The sequence below is a fragment of the Chelmon rostratus genome, chromosome 16 (assembly GCF_017976325.1).
Source record: "Chelmon rostratus isolate fCheRos1 chromosome 16, fCheRos1.pri, whole genome shotgun sequence".
NCBI lineage: Eukaryota > Metazoa > Chordata > Actinopteri > Chaetodontiformes > Chaetodontidae > Chelmon > Chelmon rostratus.
The window spans coordinates 10,741,467-10,760,453 of record NC_055673.1 but is presented as its reverse complement, the minus strand read 5'-3'; the positions used below and the strand labels follow the sequence as shown (position 1 = coordinate 10,760,453).

The 18,987-nt window shown below is 42.1% G+C and overlaps 1 protein-coding gene across 1 annotated transcript in view; it reads right to left on the bottom strand.

Annotated features, from left to right (window-relative positions):
• The window catches only part of trps1 (trichorhinophalangeal syndrome I), a 66,574-nt gene that overhangs the window by 32,421 nt on the left and 15,166 nt on the right, over nt 1-18,987 (bottom strand). The gene's annotated exons all lie outside the window — the stretch shown is intronic.

Here is an 18,987-nt window from a genome sequence, read left to right as displayed (position 1 = left end):
ACCTAAAATTATCTTAATGAGAAAAATCAACCAAGACAAAGGAACACCACAGCTCTTCTCTGAAACTCGCTCAAAAAAATACGGCTGACCTAATTCTTTCGGGGTTTACTGTTTCTGTACTTTGATCATCGCTGTGTTTTCGTTACTTTTTTAAACATTACACAAGGACCACACCGACTTCAGCTCTTCTGCGAAAGTTTCTAGTCGAGCTTGCAAAAGCAATTTGCTGGCAGTTTCTGCTCTTCCTGATGTTTTTCAGAAAAGATACATGCAAAACCTGACACAGAGCCGACATGCAGTGTGTGTTAAAGCTTCTGTTGTGGACGATGCAATGCAAAAAATACAGCTCAGTCGCGCAGCTCAATACAGACATGCAAATCACACAACATTAAAACATTTTTATGGATAAGATGTTTCACAAAATGGAATTATCTGATCACCAAAATATTGTTCCATTGTGATTCCTACATCACATTTGTCTAACTAACAAAAAATTTAATGTATATCTTGGAATTAAATCTCTATCAGATGACTATACATTTTTCACTCTCTATGAAAAGCCTTTTCAGTTACAGCCTGACTCGGACTAATGAGGAAGGTGCATATAAAGGTTTTCCCAGCCGGGAATTAATGTACACCAAATATTTATGAACTGTTGAGAGTGACCTTTGGAGGCTGCGCTGTAAAGCACAGCAACATCCCTGAATATTAAATTAAAAGGCCAAACAAGCGTCTTTCAGCCAGACAGCACCTGGCAGCTGTTTAAAATAAATCTGACCATAGGTGAGGAAGCTCTGCAGTAAGCACTTGGTATGTGCGGTGAGCACCCATGATGACCATTAGAGCTGAGACAAGCAGTCAATGGGCAGAGAAGTTAACTACCAGAGTGACTGTTTATTGATTAACTGTTGAAGTAATTTATCAACAAAAAATGACAAATCCTATTCTTGCAGCCTCTCAAATGAAGATTTGGATGATTCCTCTTTGGCTATGATTACATACCTTTGGATGTTGAGATGTTGTTTGTAGAACTGCAGCAATGAGTCAATTTCCTGATTAGCCGATTAAAAGAAAATAAATTGATAATCGTTTAATCATGCAAAAATTGCAAATGTTTGAAATATAGTTCTCAGATGTAAGAATTTCCTGCTTTTATTTGATGTATTAACCGGTGTAGTAAATTATTATTTTTGGGCTTTTGAACAAAACAAGTCTAGAGTTGCAATGATTAATTGATTAGCTATTTATTATTATAGTAATTGCCAACGATGCAGTTAACAGGTTAATTTGTTTGAGTCATTTTGTAATGAGAAAAAGACAAAATTCTCTGATTCCAGTCTCTTAAATGTGAATATATTCTGGTTTCTTTACTCCTCTGTGACAATAAACTGAGCATTTCTTGGTCATTTCAGGACGTCATCTTGGGAAACACTGACGGACATTTTTCACAGTTTTCTGACACTGTAGAAAACAAACAACTAATCGACTAATCGAAGAATTAACCGTCAGATTGATTGACAGTGAAAATAATGGCTCGTTGCAGCACAAAACAAGACATGAGAAGATGTGAAATTTGGCTTTAGGAAGCTGTGATGGGCATTTTTCAGCGCACAGCAACACAGTTTTTTTTATGTTTTATTGACCAAATGATTAATCAATAACAAAAATAATCATTGGTCGGTTGCATAAAACAAACTGAAGATGTCACCTTAGGCAACAAAACCAATAATGGATTGATCCAAAAATGATCAATAAATCAACAAAAACAGTGGTTAGCAACAGTCCGAATGACCTCGAAATGCAAGGATGTCATTTTTGTGCATCTGCTCTATTTGAATCCACACCAGAACGAGCTAATGTGAATAGCTATTAACTGAAAGTAGAAAAATATCCGGCGGCAATATTGTAAAAAGCTCTTTAAAAAAAGCAGCTGTAATTAATGGCATTATTACAGAAGCACTGACGCAGAGACAGACATTGATAGGAAGGAGAGGAAGGACGGGAGGGGGCTGCAGAAATGCGGGAAAAGATGCAGAAATGCTGGTATTCATCTCCGAGATGAACGGACTATAAGAGCAGAGACAAAAGGAGAGGATGGAGGAGAGGAAGAGATCAACAAACACAAGCAATGATTCCTGGATTGTGCTGATGTGTAAGGATTCTGTAATCTGACTGTGTCTCTTTTCTTTCCCTTTCTCTCCCTCCATATCAGTCTCTCTCCCTCGTTCCCATAGTAATCATTCAAACCTGATTGCCCTGATCCCTCAATTCTATTTGTCATTAAATACAAGGCGCACACACACACACACACATTACCACGCATGGACACACATACACACCAAGAGACAGAAACAAATGCCATTTAATCAAATCGTATAAATAAATAAAAGGTTTTTTATTTCCCACAAGTCCATCTGGTCGCCTGCTTCTCATCACACACACACACACATAGCCTTCATCTGCTGGTCAATAAAGCTCACAGCCACAACCGCACACATACACACACTCCCAACTCCAAAGGCACGGATGACCACACACATTGGCCGGTGAATCTAAATGTAGATGAGTTCAGTCTGCTAGAACGACTGGCGGCAAGAAGAAACCTTTATCAAGCAAATCTATTTGTTTTCTGTTATTTCACTCGCTGCGTCCGGCCGGCCCATCAATCGCTTTAACAAAATGTTATCGACATGTGTGTTTCGTATTAATTTCACAGCACTCTGCAGTTTAGCTGAAATGTGGCTACAGTTCTGATCCGGTGCTTCAGTGCTGCACTATCGCCAAAGATTAAAAATACAGCAAAACTTAGGGCACCACATAAACACAAGGCAGAAGGAAAGCGCTTCATGCATGTATTTGCTGATTCTTCTGTGATGGATTATACCTTTCAAGCAAGCAGAGCAGCCGTCTCTGCTCTTTCCTTCCTCCTTCCTTTCTTGTTAGGAAGAGAATGGGATAATTTCAAGTCTGATGCGACACAGAGAACAGAGGGTAAAATATGTGTAAGTATGTGTATGTTGAAGCCACCTGTATTCTTACTTTTTCTACTAGACTAAACGCACACTGGTGGTTAACCAAAAGCAGACATGGCGTCGGTGCCGCTGTTCTTTTTCAGACCTGCTCCACAGTTACAATTTAGGCATGAATCAGCTTCCAACCCGTTTTAACTGAAGAGCTGCAGGTACTACGGAGCCACAAGAGCTAAACAAAGTCCCCTTCACGCAGTCTTCAACAACAAAGCCATTCTGCTGTGCTTCTGTGCTGTGCATGACCCTGAGGGTTTAATATATGTAATTAATGGATTAATAAAGAAACAGAGGTGGAAAAGAAGGTGAAAACTTGCTGTAGTCATAATGATGATGAAACAATGGGCGAGTTCTGTTACGAGATACAAACTGGACACCCGCTCCTCAGTGCTCTCTAGTGGACAGCCGAAGAAATGAATTTCAATTCCTATTTCAACATTTCACCACATTTTTCTGTTTCTTGTGACATATATACTGTATATGCCGATACTAACATATCTGTTATAGTCTAATATTACTAATATATCGGCCTAGGACAGCTTTGATTGAGCTGATTGAAGCAATGCTTAGAACTGATTTATGCATCGTCTGCAGAACTACTTCTACCTGAAAATAATGGAAGTGCTGAAAGACGTGTATTTACAATGTATAACCTTGTCAAACATTTACCTCACAGAGCAGCCGATGTCATCCATCATTCAAAAGAACTAAAAAAGGTATCATGTTTGTACGACACTGTGGATTTTTGGGATAATCTATGGCCTGAATATCACTGTGTTTGACATTCCAAAGGTTTGATTAATACTGAAGGGAGGAATGGAGAAATTCTGTCAATCACTGTCTCCTACACACACACACATACACATTCACACACACACTCCTCCCTCCTACCCCTCAACCCCCTCCCCTCTCTCCCTCTGAATGAATCGTTCCTTGTCTCTGAACTGATGGAGCGATAAAGTTGGTTTAAACAGCCGTAGACACACCGGCACACACTGCCGAGGCAGGAACATGTGTTTTACATCAAGAGCTCCCAGCTATACAAGAGCTAATGTTACCATCTGTATGCATGTGCATGTATGTGTGCGTGTGTGTGTGTGTGTGTGTGCGTGTTTCAGAACAGGAGTGCAACATGTCTTTGCAATCTCCTATCAGCTTTTAATCTCCATTCAGCAGAGAAGGGGAAACAGAGAGAGAGAAAGAGAGAGAGAGAGAAGCACTCAGAGAGAGAAAGTGATAACCACTCAGTGAGGGAGGGGGGGCACAAAATTAGGCCGTATCTCTCCATCCTCCCATTATTCATTTTGTTTTGCAAGGCTCCTTTGCTTTTTCCCTGCCTCAGGGAGGAAGGGCAGAGCGAGCAGGAGCTGTCTATGTTGGTTTACGTATGTGTGTGTGTGTGTGTGTATCTCTGTGTGTCTCTGTGTGTGTGTGTCTGTGATTTAATTTTTATTGTCTGAATACTGTGGGAGTTGACGATTTTCATTTTGGCTTCTTAGGTTACTTAGGAGGGCTGCGTTTCAGGCAGCAATGTCAACATTCATTCCTCACTTAGTGCTTGCTCGGGACTCAACAGCTATTATTTAGCTTGGAATGGTTGGCTTGCTAAGTTTGTTTAGACCTTCCACAGTATTGTTGCTGTCCAATTTGCAACGCTGCAGCCTCCATGACGTGCATGTTTGTTTTATCATTGTCTTGAAGAGTTATGTGTCCAAGAAAAACAGCAAGTGGATGCTAGAATATCATGCAAACATGGAAGTCCCGTGCGTCGGACCCTCTTGTCGGCTCATGAACTCATCATCCAGTTTAGCTGAAAATGCTGTGGAAAACACGGATACGGATCACCACTAAAACCTTTAATTCTTTGGCCAATCGCTATCTCTATGATCATTTTCTAATGTTTGAGACACCTAACAAAAAACACACAAACACAGAGGCAGTGAAAGCATAAACTAAACTTTGCACATTACAACATTAAAGACTTTAGAAGAGATTAAGAACTGCCTAATAACAGAGAATAACAGCTTTCTCTTGCATCTGGCCTCAAAACTAGATCACTACTTATTGCTCAGACCAGAGAATGTGATTTGTACCTGATTACGGAGCTGGTACGGTATGGGTTTCAAGCATACGTAGAACAGGTGTAAAATGCCGCCGGGGCTTAATAATGTTTAAACAGATTGGAAGTACTAAAGAGGGATTTAGGGAACTCAGTAGCAGAGATGCATCTTCTTTCCCCCTCAAATTCTCCAGTTCTGTGCAGTTCATGTGTTTCTGTGGGCGACTAAAGCATTTCAATCTATAAGCAAAAGATGGTTTAGACACAGAAAGACAGTGAAACAAGGACATTACACAGTGACAAAGCAGACACAGGAAGAGAAACAGGACCATTCATTATATAAAACATTGTTCAGCACAAGCTTAATCTGTTCTAAGGTTAAAAATTTATCTAACTTAAGGGAGTCCTGAAGCTTATTCCATCTATGAGGAGCATAATAGGTGAATGCAGTTTTTCCCGATTCTGTATTCATGAAGGGGATATCTGAGGTAATGCATTTGTGTGAATGGGTACAGTCACCCATATTTCTACATCTTAAAAGTGATGACAAATAACATGGTAGCTTATTAAGCAGGGCTTTGTACATTAAAAAAAAAAGACAGTGTGCTCCCTTCGAGTGGTAAGTGATGGCCACCCTACATTCTCACAGAGGATACAGCGGTGGGTCCTAAAGCAGTCACCAGAAATAAATCTAAGAGAACTGTGATACTCAGCATCAATGGGCTTGAGGCTATGTGCAGCAGCATGCATGTAAATTACACCTGCAGAGTCGAGCACTGATAGAAATGTTGCTTGTATAATATGCAGCCTCCTGCTAAAAGAGAGGCACGGCTCGTCTCTAAAAAAAGACACCCAATTTAAATGTAAGCTCCTTAGTCAGTTCCTCAACATGAGTTTTTAGAAATAATTTTTTATCACTTATTTTGCTGATAACAAAAATTGAAGGATTTTTCATTTGGGATCTGGTCAAGAGCATGTAATTACTTTTATTTGGATTTCGAAAAAAGCTTAAGTCTAATTCGGGTAAAAAAAAGAAATCTGCCTTTAAATTCTACAAGGCTTTGTCAATAGAGGGCGCTGATGAGTAAATACCTCGTCATCATCATCATCATCATCATTATGTCATCAGCATAATAATGAACTGCGTTGTTGCTAACCAATTAGCCCATGACGTCGGTTCGCTTCTTGCCTGGGTACATCGCCAAGGTAACTCATGCTGCACACATAACCTGCTCCTTAGCAGGTTATGTTCCAGGTAGCAGATCAATGCGTATAAAAGCAGCACCTACCAACCAATCAATTCTCTTGGAAAATGGTATCAGCATTCAGAGAAGATGCCGTGGAGCTGGGTGTGTGGATCGAGAGTGGGTCTCTTAGGAGGTCAAGAGACCGACAGAGCCCTTTGGCTTTCCCTATTTTTATATGAGCGATATAGCTTCTGTATACTGATATCATCCTACAACTGATTGAAGCACTAAATCCTTGTACTTGTTGGTACTTGTCGTACTTACAAGAGGTGAAAGTCAGCCTAGTTACAGCTTTGAGTTATGTTTTATATCAATTTATTATAGCCGCCAAGTCCGGGGTTGCAGCTGAAGGAATATGGCTAAAATTCTCATACACACCTTAAGAATACATCTCAGCAACATATTAATTTAATGCAGTACACCTGTTATTATAGTCAGGCCTACAAGTGCCCCAATGAAGGGGCAGTGATATTATAAGCCTTCTATATGACACATTCAGTTTGCCTACTTTGTACAATGTTAACAGGATAGGACCAGGAATTACAATATTCGTGAAGTAGTTGCACACAAAGCAGCAACATGGAAAAGGTTTACTGCATTGGAATATATTGGAAATGCTGCATGTTAAATGACACTGTTTTCAAACAGACAGCCTGTTCTCTCACTAAGACATTCAAAATCAAGGGGAAAGACATGTGCAACTACAGATCTACAGTCCAGACAATCTAGAGAAACCCTGAACGATACAGACAACAGACCACACGCACTGAAGGCAGAGAGGGAGACAGATAGCATCTGCAGCTCTGGCATGGCTTGGTAGATAGATAAGGTAACACAGCAAAACGCAGCAGACAGGATACATGCTGATGTTGCAACGCATCCTGTGACCATCAATGCGTGACTTTGGGTAGAACCTAAATGGAGTCATAACTATTTTCACTCTGTCAAATGTTCCACCTGCAGGTCACACATTTCCTCAAACACAGAACAGATACTGGTGGCTGGTAGTTGTAGATTGTGGAGGAGAGTAGACCGATTTTGTTCTTAAGGCGATATTAAATGTTTCCTTTTGTCAGAACAAAATGATTGGGGGAAAAAAAGGCTGGTTAGACAGCTCCAACAGTGCGATTCGACCAGACTTGGAAATCAGTCTACAACTGAAATGGCTTTAAATATCATGACGTGTAAGGTCACGAAAACTCCTCCACAAGACTTTGGTATTATGCATCACAACAGCGTTCAGCTCTGGAGGCAGATGTGAGTTACTGCGTACTGTTGCTCACTGCAGAAACAGTTTGAACACCAGCCAAGCCTGCGCGTACGTGTGTGTTTGCGTGTGCACACTTTCAGACCTTATTAGGTTGTACTTGTGGTGATGCTTAACCCCACTCAGAGCTTGGCAGCTGCTCCCTTTTCCCTCTCTGTCCGCCTTCATTTCTCTTCACTCGTTCTCCCTGCATCTTCTCTCTCATCTTCCTGTCTTCGTCGTCTCTGCCTGCTCTTTCTGTGTCTCTCGCTCCTACTCTTGTCTCTCTGGTGCACTCTTCTCTCTCTCTCTCTCTCTCTCTTCCTCCTCCTCTGCCAACTGCTCACTCTCTCGGTGGTCTTGAGGTAATGTAGCACTTGCTTCCTGGTTGATCTGCAAATACGGGGCTTTAAATAATGCTGATCTTTCACATATGCTCATCTGTTTGCAAGACGTGTGTGTGCATGTGTGTGTGTGTGTGTGTGTGTGTGTGTGGAAGCTATTCATATCTGTGCTTGTATTTAACGTCTGACTGTATGCAGTAAAAAAAAACATCTCAACTCACTCAGTCAAACAGTTTACTATGTAGCACTGTCATATTGGCAGTTAAGCCTATCCTAGAAGAACAATAACGGTCAGTGATTAAAGGTGGCATGTGGAGTTTCTGACTGAGTGCCACTATGGACTGATGTTTTTACAGACATTTTCTAATATTTTGAAAGTCCAATTTTTAAATTGGGAAAGAAACAACAAACAAACATGTTTGTTAAACCTCTACGCACGTTGTGGTTTGGTAAAAAAAAAAAAAAAAAAAAAAAACACAATGCAAACTAAACTTTTATATGTTTGCTGTTGTTTTCCACAGGGCACCTTTAAATTACTTTTACAGAGTAATTCCAGTTTACTGAAACTGTTTGTAATGTTCTGGCAGCTTTGGCGATCATTATGATCAGTAACGACAATGCTGTACTAGCTCTGAGAACACGGCGCAAAATCCAGGACAAGAAACACGACAGTCATACGGGTTGTTAACCAGCTGAGAGTTTAGCCAGATTAACTCCCTCATCGCACAGGAAAACAGTCTGTGGTGGGTTCAAGTCGAACCCAGCCCCTATAAACTGTGAGGTATGTTTATAACAGACAGTTTGAGCAATAATTACAGGTGTGGTTTGGCTAATCGGGGGCTTTGTTTAAAGTTCACAGGATCGTCTCACTGCTCATCTTTCCTGACCTGTTGGACTTCTATTCAGCGACGCTTCCACATTCTCAGATGTGAGGAATTAACTTGGTGGGCTGGTCCAGTGTTATTGTTATTGATAGAAACGGTGACCAAACTTCTGGAAATAAGATCCCAGTGGTAATAAACCCAAATTATCCTTGAAGTAGACTTTAAAGAGAGGAAAGAAATTCCACTATTTTCATGTCAGGCGCCTATTTATTGTCAGCAGAGTTCACAAGTCTCTTGGTAGCATCGCGCATAAAAGCTGCAACTCTCAGGTCGGTGGCTTCCAGAAAAAGAGAGAGAGAGTTGTTCTTAATCAGTGAGCTGTGTTAGATCAAAGGAATGACATGGATCCACTTTGAGAGAGGTTTTTCTCTCTGATGGCTTCGGTTATGTCAGTGACCTGAGCCCAAAATGCAGGAATAAATGTATGACTGGAAGTGGATCCTATCAGACTTGGCTTAAATAACAAAAGAATATCCTGTTACAGTTGGAAAAGATGGATCGTGGTTCCAACGTTCCTGAGAAGAGAGGAGATAACAGGGCTGGAGCCCTGTTCATCTGCTGCGAGTGGACACACGAGGCCAGTTGCTATGTTTTCCTCTGATGGGAAACAAACATCGACTACAGCCGCTCTGTGTGTGTGTGTGTGTGTGTGTGTGTGTGTGTGTGAGAGAGAGAGAGAGAGACCTCCATTTATAAGTTAAATCCAGTTGTTGGATGTTTAAGCAATAAAATCATAAAGAACTTAAAAAAAATGCTCAAGGACATGTGAGCACAGCAGTTCAGACACACACACACACACACACACACACACACACACACACACACACACACACACACACACACACACACACACACACACACACACACACACACACACACACACAGGGGCAAGCATGCACACACCCATTGTTTGGCTGCACCTGGTCTATTAAGGAACAGGATAGATGGGACTAGGGGACCTGACTGTGTGAATGTTTGTGTCAGAGCATGTGTGTGTGTACGTGTATTTGTGTGTGTGTGTGTGTGCTTGCGCGTGCATCTGTCTATCTGTGCAACCTCAGAAGCCAAACATCTGCAGCAATGACGCACTGCTGAGTACAGCACAAGTAACAGTACACACACATGCACACACAGACCATGCAAACACACATGCACAAATTACACAGTTATCAAACTGATGTTTAACAGCACACAGCACTCTCACCTTTCGTCTCTCAATCTCAATATAATCTTCACTCCTTCCACAAACTCTTTTCCCTCTTTTGATATTAAAAAAAAATGTGTGTGTGAGTCAGAGGCAAATAAAGAAGAGATTTCCAAGTAAAACACTACAGACATGCACCAATAAAAACAGGGCTTTAACAAACTAGATAATTCAGCGTGACAATATTGTTTAACGGAGAAAGGGAAAAGACGTGATTAATTAAGTGTATACTGTAATTTAGTTGGTTAAATGTAGTCACGTTCACTGCTTGAGCTTTAACCTCTCACAACCCAAAACATAGTCCAAATATTTCAATGTAAAAGTTAAAAATCACACTTAAAAGCAACTGAAAAGCTATTTTCATTTCTGTTACGTACTCAGACTCCTGTGTCAAAAGGTGATTTTAGAAGGAGCAAGTGTGTGTATCAGCTGTTGACTGTTGGTTTATTCACTTATTTCTGCTGTAAGTGAATCTTGTCAGCCTGCCTTCGAAATCAGTGTATCTGCTGAGTGCTTTCTCGCTTTTTTTTTTTTTTTTTTTTTTTTTTGCTCATGACACCAACACCTCTCTTTTGATTTGCTTCACTTTGTGATGACTGCTTGATCGTTCACCACTGCATCACGACCGTGGCGTCTTAAATCAGTGGCGCCTTCTGTAACTAACAAAAATAGAGTTCGGGCCTGGATTCCACATTTGACAACACACAAAGGTATAATTATGTACAATTTGATATGGAGGGAAATTAAGATGGCTCATGTGGCTTCATTTATTTTTGTTCCATCAGTGTCATCAACTCTTACAAACTTTGAAATAGTTTTTGTACATTGGTCAGTTTCCATAGAATTGTTAACTGTGTTGTCATCTTTCATGGATGCTAACCTTTGCTTTAAAAATTGCACATTTCAGGCTTGATTTTGTGCATTCACAATGTTTAAATGGAGTAAAGCTGCAAAATTTCTGAAAATGTGATGCGGCTTTGCACCTATAGGTACACTGAAGAGGCAGTGGCACAAATCCCAAAATGCAACTTGGGCAAACTCAGTCTCTCTATGGCTCTCATCTAAACATCTTTGCAGCAAAGACAGAACAAAAACATGGCTCTTACAGCACAACTGGACTATAATGGCTTCAGCTTTGGCTCTATCCACTGGACTACACGAGACCACAGGAACACAATACGAGTTGATATATATATATATATATATATATATATATATATATATATATATATACACACACTGGGAGCAAACAAGTCTCGAACAGTTGAAGCTGTGCTAAGTTGTGTCGGGCCCTGTTGTGTTGTACAGCCCTACACAGAGAGACTGAGAGAGAGCACAAAAGAGAAATGGTCTTAAGGGAAATTGGGTACAAGATGCATCATGCCAGTGGAGCAGAATTCATAAACACACTCGCAGGGAGACACACACACACGCACACACACACGAGTGGAGAATTCCTAATGAGTGAAGACCTCACCAGGGACACAGAGGGGGAGACAGGCAAACAGAGAGGGAGGAGCTGAGGGAGAGACAGACAGAGAAAACTGATGCATCCTTCTCAAGCTCTCACCCCATATCAAGAATGCATGCTGCTGTGTGTGTATGTGTGTGTGTGTATTATAAGTTGAAGGGTGGATGTGCATTTCCTGAGAGGAGTTAAAAGTGAAAATCTCTGCTCTACATTCCATTCTTTCTCTGACACACACACACACACACGGATGGCACAGTGCACCGAACGTGCGCGCACCCAGAGCCATGTTGCTGCCTTGCCAAGAGGGCCTTGGATCGCCAAGGTTGCTATGGCATTGCTCGCTCACAAACACACACACACATACACCAAAGCACGTTGTGACAAGATGTCCTAAGTGAAGTGGATTAAAGTGTCAAAATGACTGGCCGAGCCTGTGTGCATACACTGTATGTGAGAGAGTGTGTGTGAGCGCCTGTGTGTTGTGAATGTGAATATGCGTACTGCAACTTTCGATTCTTTACTAAATCTACTTTCCCGTCGCAGTGAAGGAGGGGTGCCGCTGTGATGACGGTTCCCATCTTCCACACTCGAACTTCAACGCAAGACACAGGCCTAAAGGTAATATGACACAGTGTTTCTCCAGGTCACTTTCAGGCCATTTTCAAACCTAAAAGCAGTAGGTCACGGCCTGTCTCTGTCAGAGCCATAGTTCAACTCTCTGTCCCCTAAGGATGACTGGTCAGTGCAGCTGCCCTGATAAGGCTGGGCTGTCAACGCTGTGTCATATTACCTCCAGGCCTGAAGAACTAAAAAGTGATTGGATGATATGAGCTTCTTGTCATTCATTGTTTTGCTGCTGTACTTCTCCGCTGGCCTTAACGCTACAAAGTGTATCCTTCCACTGAAACGCAAGTTCAAAGGCACCTTAGCTGCTATCTGTGAACAAGACCTCCTGTCCAGAAGAGAATAAAGGAAAAAAAAATAAAGGAGAGGACAATAGAAGGAAGGGAAAAATATTAAAGACAAGAAGCTCTTTAACGTATATGTTGAACAGCTGTATGTTGTTCTTCATTAGGTTTTTCTGCCAGGACATTTTTTCCACTATATGGCCCAGATGCACCGATTGATAAAACAGAAAAAAAGTCATTTGTCATCATTTTTTAATTCACTTCCAGTCAAGCAGTTTTATATTAACTATTCACCATCATTTCCTCCAGCCTCTTTTCTCTCGTTTGTCAAATCACATCAGTCACTATCGCCGAGGCAAAAAGCCTGATTGTGTGAAAGAACCTCAGATTAAAAGAAGAGATGAGGGAAGGAAGGGAAAGATGAGCCAGGAGAGCCTGGAGACAGAGGAAAGGGGGAGGGAAGCAGGGTTTTCAAATTAACCATTGGTCAGGGGTCAGATGGACATTTAATCTAACCAATCAGCTTCCTAATTACACAAGTGCTGCCAGAATGGTGTACCCAATGCTTTTCTGTGTGTGTGTGTGTGTGTATGTGGGTGTGGGTGTGTGTGTGTAGCTGGCTAGTGTTGCGTGTAGAGGTCTTGTTGTAGCAAAATGATCATCTGGCCTCAATATTGGTTCCATGTGTGAACACACACGCATCTGCATGTGTGCATGCACATGCGCATACACACATACATACACATACAGCCAGTGGAGAATTGCTCCCACCTTACACAAAAAATGAGGGAGAGATAGAGATAGACCAAATAGAGAAACATGCACTGGATTTGCAAGCCGTGGCAGAAAAACGCAGAAACACACACACTCACACACACACACACACATACACAGTAGTGTGTGTGTGTGTATAGGTTGATTGTAACAGTAATTGATGTAAACGTCTAAATTACAGCTAGGAGCTAAAATAACCACTGTGTTTTACCGTTGCCATGTCAACGTGATGAAAAACACCTGGCTGGTTCGCTGGCGGGGAGGGTGGAACATCTGTGTCATGGGCGCCCAGCTGAACCAATGAAAAGGCCTGGCGTGTGAGCGGCATGTGTCTAAACCAATGAAACGCTCACTGGAAAGAGAAAGTATCTGAATAGACGGCATGTTAGGCTCAAGTCAAACTAATTCTATCCTATTGCATGATATTATGATATATAAACGACTGCATCGTCCAGGAAAAATTAAAGCCGATTTGTTCAGATTTTTGTGCAAATGTACTTCAGATCACGACTCTTGTGTAATCATACTTAAACTGGATCTGCATCTGAATGCTTTTAATGGTTTTTCCTACTTTGGCACCAGATCGGTGCAGTTTGTCATAAATAGGACAATTCACCGAGTGCCAGTAAAGTTTAGACAATCACAGGAAAGTGTGTTTTAATACTCCGGGGATCCCAGAAGGAATAATTCCTCGTCTTGCGGCCTCTCCTCCTCGGGAAGGTCAGCAGCAGGGTCAGCTACCCAGCGGCAGCAGCCGTGGAGCAAATAGGGATTCAATGTCTTGCTCAAGGACACTTCAGCGGGGGAGCTACGTCAGGCAGAGGGGGTAGAGCCTCTGAGCTTTCAGTTCAGGGACATCTGACTAATCACTACACCACCCAGCTGCCAAAAAAGCAAACCAAAGAAAAACCACACTGCCGAATCCTTGGATTTTAAAGTCAATTTAGTGTACTTTTCGATGACTGATGACTGACTTTACACTTTCAGAAGTGGTGTGATGTGGTAAAAAGTCATGTTTCCCAAGCAGGTTGAGAGGGAACATTTGACTTTTGATTTTTTTTTTCTAACCCGAGTCGGAACCCGAGTCAATCAGAGAATTCAAAGCACACTTGAAAGGCGGATTAACATCCAAACATGAGCCAAGATATAGTCAAGCAAATAAGCTACTTCGTGATTAGCGTGAGCCAAAAATGCCAAGCTGTCACCTTCCCACGAGGCATGTTGTCAGCTGTGATGTGTGTGTGTAAGCGTGGCATGTGTGGAATACCTAAAATGGGTCTAAATGTGGTTAAATGGTGTAATTTGTTTTTCAAGCCAAATGTAATATTCCTAGCAGACAATGAGGCTGCTGTGGACTGTCACACAGCGTAAAGCCACACACGGGTCATAACTGTGACACACACACACACACACTCCCTTCAAGCAGATACACACGTAACACACACGCTCACACACACGCTCATCCACCACTATTTCCACAGACAGACGCACAAACACACACACAAGTCAAAATTACAGCAAACAGGTTGTCTGATTATGTTTCTGTTACACTAAACACAGCCTGGATTTTAAACACTCGGCACATTACCCCACACACACACACACACACACGCTACCACACACACGCACGCACTTCTTTTTCTTTTTTTTTTTCTTTCCAGCATGGCTGTGTTTATTTGAGTCTGTGTCCTGATGGGAAATGTGACTGCTACACAAACAAACTGAGTAGCCCAGAACAGGCAACTCTGTCTGAGAGAGAGAGAGAGAGAGAGAGAGAGAGAGAGAGAGAGAGTGTGTGTGTCAGCGTCCTCATATTGGATGCTAACAGTCTTTAGCAGAGCAGCCTCATCCTTCTGAGGACGTCTGTAGAAAACGTACCTTTTGTACTGCTGTGTTTAATGGCTGCAGGAGCATATTGGAGCTGTCAATATTTGCTGTTCGTACGTGGCATTGAAGGAGTAGGTGGCACACGCAGCTTACCGGCACATCAGCGGTTGCCTGCATTGTCAGCCTAAGCCAAATCTTATACAAAATAAAGAGATGAAGCAACCAAGATCAAAAAGACTCAATCATGGCTTGTTAGCTCTCATTGTGCACTGCCCGCATTGTGAGATGAGTGAGAAAAGGCCAATTTTATATCAACGCATAACATTTGAACACATTTTTTCATCAGGATCCCTTCATTTTGGTTTTATGTCACCAAGACAAGTAACGTGTGGGACATTTTACAGCTGAAAAATGTCTCTGACATGTTAAATGACTACAAGTTACTTAACAGAAGATTTAAAGAACAACAACGATATATCTGGGATAATAACAGCTGATCAGTGAGGCCTTTAAGTCAGCTTTTCAGCAAAGGTTTTTTTACATCACCTCAACAACTTTTCCAGCCTTTGAAGCAAATCCCTGTTTTACTTTAGTGCAGTTTTCACAAGGTAACACAGGAATCGGCCCACAGATGCAAGTATTTGAAGTGGTTGGCTTTATAGTTGGAGAGCAAAAGGTCGAGAAACAGACAGCAGATCAGTTCAGGAACACAATTTCTAAGTTAAATCAATTAAGTTTTTCCCTTTTTTTTGTCTCACACACACACGCACGCACACACACACACACAGAGACACATGCACACACACGCACACACACACACTAGACACACTCTCTTTCGGCATAAGCTCTATAATTTCCTGTAGCGGATATAAAGTGATGTTAAATTATCAGCACGGAAAATAAGTTCAATTCATGCTTTAATTTCCTCACAAAACACAGACACACGCTCTCACACGACCGTGCACGGGCAGAATGCAAATGCAGACACGTCGCACATAATCAAGTACGCAAGCAGTGGAGAGCACACACAGCCACACAGATGAACACTGACTCCAACGAATTTACGGGAGGAAAGAGGGAAGAAGGGAAATAGAACGCAAAGTAATGAGAGCTTTATGGAATGTAGCCGTGTGTGTGTCTGTGTGTTGTGTGTGTGTGTGTGTGTGTGTGTGTGTGTGTGTGTGTGTGTGTGTGTCTTTTAAACATAATTAGCTCCGTCGGGCAGAAATGTAAACGAGAGAAACTTTAATGAAACTCTTCTCTGATCTGCTGAAAGCACACATTCCCGTTTATCTCTTGCAGCTCGTCTCTCTATTTTCTCCCTCTGTCTCTCGACTCAAATGGAACTGAATGTCACGCATGGGACTTTTAAAGCCCCGAAGGGTCGCGTTTCAGTGTTGCATTATGACCACATAAGATGAACACAATTATATTGTGTTTGTAAGGTCACATCCGCAATGTCTTCCTCTCCCTGCTTGCGTCCATTTATCTGCTCCTCTCTGCTGTCCTTGAGGTGGAATTCCCTTTGAAAACACAGTCTGGAATGTATTAGATGGTCCACATTTTGGGTCCGCTCACATATGTTTGGGTATATTCACATGTGTTCACATATGTTTGGCTCAGAGGTGGATATTTCTCAGCCCTACTTAACTCGAAAAACCACCATTACTCAAAGTCTGTCTCATTCCATTTCTTAACTAAAACGTCAACCGGGCTTTTACTTTAATTCCATCTCTAAACCTCATACGCGTTCTATCCTTGCCTTGTGCAGTCAATCAAAACATCAGAAAATAAAATTTCAGACTGAGAAAATGTCTTCGATGTAATAAATCACTATGAAAACAAAGCCAATAGAGAGGCAATGTCTCAATGCTGTGCAGCAATTATAGATCAGGCCTTTCAAAAAAAAAAAAAAAAAAAAATCTCTCCCGTCTATAAAGCAAAAAGCCTCCCATACCAGAATATCATGAACCCAGTGTGTGTGTGTGTGTGTGTCTGTGTGTGTGTGTGTGTGGGCCTGTGTGGGCACCTGACAGCTTCTGTGTGCGTGTGAGGTGTGTATCGATCCCTGTGCATCAGGTGAGTTGTCCTTTTAGGAAAAGGAGGGAAACGAACGAAAAAGGATGAAAAGAAAAGGAGAGGGAGGACCGATCGATGGCGGAGAGAACGGGCGAGGGCGAGGAAAACACACGCCAGCGCGCACACGAGTTTCAGTGAGATTTTACTTTGGCTGTCTCTTTTTAATCCTTTGCTTCCTCCCTGCTAACCCACTCCCTGCATCCTTCCATCGTTGCTTTTCTTCAAACCCTCCAAACATCCTCTCCTTCCTCACTCCCTCACTTGCCATTTACAAAGAGTCAATCTGTATTTTGGGCGGATTCACCTTTTGTAATTCAGACTCTGCCCTAAACGTCTGTGCGTGTGTGTCCTTGAGTGTCAATATGTGCGTGTGTGTGTGTGTGTGTGTGTTCTAAGCTATTTCAGATGATCCTTTGCATTAGTGCCCCTCCCTTACCCTGCCCAGTGATGAGTCAACTTCAGCCTGTGTGTGTGTGTGTGTGTGTGTGTGTGTGTTAGACATGTCAGTGCATGCCATGGAAACTGAGAATAAATATTGTGCAGTGAGAGGAGGGAGATAGATAGCAGTAAAGGCCATATCTTATGAAGCTATTAAAGCAATAAGTCATGCTCAGTTTCCTCTTTAATAAATTGTTGAACTGTTTGTCTCTTCCCCCTCTTCCTCTTTCTTCCTCTCACCTTCCAACACTCACTGTCTTTCTTTTCTTTTTCTCTCTTACATAACCTCAAAGCTCTGATACACTGATTCTCACACACAGTGGTGGAATGTACCTTTTGAGCTTCAGCCCTTGCTGATCATTACGAACTCATGGCGTGCAGCCACACTTTGTTGAAACTGACAGAACTCTATTCTAAACTTGATGTTCCGTTTAGCTTAGCTAGCATAAACACGAGCTAACCTGGCCAATACGCCTCTTAAACTCACTCTTTCACATGATCTAACTCGTTTGTTACAGCCATTCACAAACAGTAATGTGAACAATTACAGCCTGTGATTTTAGAGGGAGTTAAATGTTGGTTACTCTTCTTTCACAAAGACGAAAAGCGTACGTTAAGGGGTTAACTTTTTTTTTGCTGTGCACTCTTATCTCCATCTGACTCTCCCTATCTTCCTCTCTTCATCTCAGTTTTCTCCCCTTCTCTCTCTCACCCATGTGCTCTCTGTGTCTCACAGACACACACTGCCCCACCCATGATAATGAGTAAACCTCTCGCTGCCCCACCCTGCCCTGTCTGCCAACTTACTGCCAACACCTCACACACACACACACAGACTCACACACACACGCAATAGACCAACCCACAACTTGTACAAAGACGCCATGCACTCAATTCACACAGTGATATGTGCATACACACACCACGTACACTGCTCTCACACTCAATAATAACAGTTATATAGACCCATGTCAGTGCCCTGACACTGCGCGCACACACACACACACACACACACACACACACACACAGTCTATTCTGATCTAATGTGATCATAGCCAATAAGCTCTGTGGTGCAGGCAAACCACAGTTTGTTCCTGCCAGTCCATGACATCACCGTGGAGTGAAATGCATTGTGGGCCACAAAGTGGGATGAGGGAACTGACTGACAGTTGGTATCCGTGGCAACTGTCAGTTTGCCCTCCGTTGCCGTAGCAACAGGCAAGTTTCTTGGTGTTGTGAGTTAAAATGTGATTTTTAAGAAAAGATGAGTGCAACTTATGGGAAGAGAAATTATGTCATGGAACAAACACACACAACATGCACTCAATTCACACAGTGATATGTGCATACACACACCACGTACACTGCTCTCACACTCAATAATAACAGTTATATAGACCCATGTCAGTGCCCTGACACTGTGCGCACGCACACACACACACACACATACACATACACACACAGATATATGAACACACAC